Here is a 3,555-nt window from a genome sequence, read left to right as displayed (position 1 = left end):
AACCTAAGGACATCACACACAACCATGCCCGAGGCAGGATTCGAACCTGCGACCGTAGTGGTCAGGTGGTTCTAAACTGTAGCGCCTAGAACCGGTCGGCCACCCAGGCCGGCTTAACGGATTTACACACATATTCCAACAGCTAGTTAATGCGCTCAGTATGGGGTGTGACCACCTCTGGCAGCAATACAGGCCCGACAAACGATGGGGCCTTCTGTCTAATGCTGAGGCAGTAACGGCCATTCTTCGCGCAGCGCTGCTCGCAAGTCCTGGAAAGTGGTTGGTGGATGTTGACGGGATCCGACCCGCCTCCCTAGTGCATCCCAGACGTGCTCTATGTTATTCAAATCGGGAGTGCGAGGAGGTCACGCCAGGTGCGCAGAATCTTCCGTTTTCAGGAAAACGTCAACTACCCATGCTCTGTGAGATCGATAAATTTTGGACAAAGTTGGCTTCCGTTCCAAAGCCAACGTTGCTACATTGCTCAGTTGTGAGTTGCACACCTTTTTATGAAAGCTGAGGCATTAACGCTTAATACACTCTACGTCCCACTCTTAGTATTTGTCGCTGCTCTCTTTGCCGCTGTTGTCGCTTATTACGGCTCAAACGCTAACGTAGTGTAGCTTGGTTGGCCAGAGAACAGTCCTTACAACGTGCATGTGTGCAGACACTGCCAGTCAGTTGAGTCTGATATCCTCCTCTGAGCGAGTTCCACACCATTTGCGTGCTTCTTTGCAGGTGGAGCACCGCACTGCGTTCCGCTGCAGCCGTTGTCTATGCACGCCCGCAGATGTGGCAGGACGCGCACGCACCGCCCCCACCGCCCCCACCGCTGCTGCCTCTCCCCGTGGGGTTCCCTCCGCCCCCACGCAGGACACGACAGCCAGCTGCGCGCCGCACACAGGTAAAGACACAAACCCACTATCCCAATGTCTCTCGATAGCAGCAGTGGAGACTGAAATATTATTTCATAATCGGTTATCGATTACGAAAGCAAAGTCGATAGCGACACCTAGCTGAAAACTCTTTGATCCTAACCAAACTGGTATCACGTAAATTCCATTTTTCGTACATAAGATATGTTTATAACCACAGCACTTCATTTCTGACTGGTTTCAGATTCCATGGATGCCATACAGTAATTGCGAAGTTGTATATTAGAATTACCGCCAGATATCCATTTTCTGAACATTGAAACCATTCAAATTCATATCACTTACAGGGTGGGGCAATAGTCACTAGCCATCGTAGCCCACTGAAAATATTCAGGTGATTTTGTTTATTTTTTATAATTGTATGTACAAACACCAGATTGCACCAATATTAAATCAGACATCTGTCACATTTTTCAGTGTTGACTCTAACCTGGTATGATGGTCGGCACTAAATCTCAGCTCAGAAAGGAAATACATCAAAGTAAAGACAATACCAGATTCTACTGCTCTTATCGATCTCCACTTACAGTTCCTTTCAAAGACAATAAGATAACTCCTATGCCAATCACACACGAAACAGAAGTTAAATCCTACGAAAATCTGTTACTTAAATAATAGCTATGCCACTGTAAAATAACTATGCTACAAACTGTTAGTGTATAGGGAGACACAATGCCTATCGAACAGAGAAATGGATGTGCAACATCTCAGCAATGTTGCACATCGCTACACGTAAACCCAACGCCGACGAAGTCCCTAGCCGGCCGGAGTGGCCGAGCGGTTAAAGGCGCTACAGTCTGGAACCGCACGACAGCTAGTCGCAGGTTCGAATCCTGCCTCGGGTATGGATGAGTGTGATGTCCTTAGGTTAGTTAGGTTTAAGTAGTTCTAAGTTCTAGGGGACTTATGACCACAGCAGTTGAGTCCCATAGTGCTCAGAGCCGTTTGAACCATTTTGACGAAGTCCCTGCTCGTCTTCCGCTCGCGAGGGCCCAGTAACAATATTCTTTTCCAACCATTCTTGTCTCCAGACAGGCTCACACAGTCTGTGTAACTTAATCAGGAGCCGGTCCCTCCCTCCATATTACTAAGCCTTTAAAATTGTTTTTATATCAACTGCTCGACTGGAAAGAGTAATAAATGATTTCATGGAAGATAGACCCTCTTGGCCTAGAGGTATTGAATATAATAAATTATTATTATAGTGTAAAGAACACACACATTTCAAATGACGCGCTGTGATTTATTTCGTATCTCGGCTGTTATCAGCGTTTCTAGGGGTCAACCGAGGACGTCCCTTGGCAGCCCTACGGGGGCCAGGCGTAGTTCTGGCGTTGGCATTTCGCCCTACAGTATCCTTCTCATCCAAGCCCCGACCTCATCACCCATACAGATTTGTCTGGAATATGTCCTTTTACGTATCTGTAACATGGAAGGACTAAGGACTAAACAGTTCAGACAAGGAATGAGGTGTGACTACCTATCAGATTAAAACTATGTACCGGTCCGGGACTCGAACTTAGGACACTTGCCTTTTGCTGGCGAAAGTTCACAGCTTCACTTTCGGCAGTACCTCTTCGCCTACGTTCCATTTTCACGAAAGTTCTTCTGCATAGCTTACGAGTCTAGGACATCCAGAAGGAAGACAAAGGTTCCTGGTTGTAATCTCTGTCTGGGACACCGTTTTCATTTGTCAGTTTCAAATCAGCGCCCACTCCTCCTCAAAAATGAAGATTCTTTCCAAGAAGAAAGTGTTTTTGCATGTGGTGCTGCAGAAGAGTGTTGGAGATTAGATGATTAGCTCATATAACTAGTGATGAGGTGCTGATTCGTAATCAGGGGGAGTAGCCTGTAGCGAAATATGAGTAACAGAAGGTATCAGTTGTTAGGACAGATCCCAATGTAGCAGATAATAGTAAGTACTCGTATAATTGAAGGAACTGGTGGGATAAAATATTGTAGAATGGGATACAGGTATGACTACAGTAATCAGGTTAAAACAACGGTAGTCTGCAGTAGTTACAAACTAAAACTAAACTTCTCCCGAGCAGGCCGTGAAGGTCCAATGGTACCGACCGCCCTCCGTGTCATCCTCAGCCCATAGGCGTCACTGGATGCGGATATGGAGGGGCATGTGGTCAGCACGCCGCCCTCCCTGCAGTATGTCAGTTTCCGCGGCCGGAGCCGCTACTTCTCAATCAAGTAGCTCCTCAGTTTGCCTCACAAGGACTGAGTGCACCCCACTTGCCAACAGCGCTCGGCAGACCGGATAGTCGCTCATCCAAGTGCTAGCCCAGCCCGACAGCGCTTAACTTCGGTGATCTGAGGGGAACCGGTGTTACCACTGCGGCAAGGCCGTTGGCCCTGCAGTAGTTATGTAGAGATCAAAAGTCTGGCACAGGATAGACTAGCTTAGAAATCTGCATCAAACCAGTCCTCTAAATGATGACAGCAACAACAGCTGCCGCTTTCAGGTGAGTTGGAAAGTTGTTAAAATGAATGTAAGCGCTGGTGTTTCTTACCCTAGAAGTGGCATTACCAAGACATTCGTTGTATACTCAGCTGTTGGCATGTATTATGGCTTGCAAGGTAGTTAATAACCACGTGATAATAGAGATTC

General features: G+C 47.1%; 1 pseudogene; it reads right to left on the bottom strand.

Moving 5' to 3' along the window:
• Positions 1–3,180: 3,180 nt before the first annotated feature.
• Positions 3,181–3,298, bottom strand: LOC126482944 (5S ribosomal RNA; annotated as a pseudogene).
• Between the last annotated feature and the right edge of the window lie 257 nt (positions 3,299–3,555).

Source organism: Schistocerca serialis, chromosome 5, assembly GCF_023864345.2.
Source record: "Schistocerca serialis cubense isolate TAMUIC-IGC-003099 chromosome 5, iqSchSeri2.2, whole genome shotgun sequence".
NCBI lineage: Eukaryota > Metazoa > Arthropoda > Insecta > Orthoptera > Acrididae > Schistocerca > Schistocerca serialis.
Note: the sequence above shows the minus strand (reverse complement) of the source record. Positions and strands in the feature narration are given on the sequence as shown.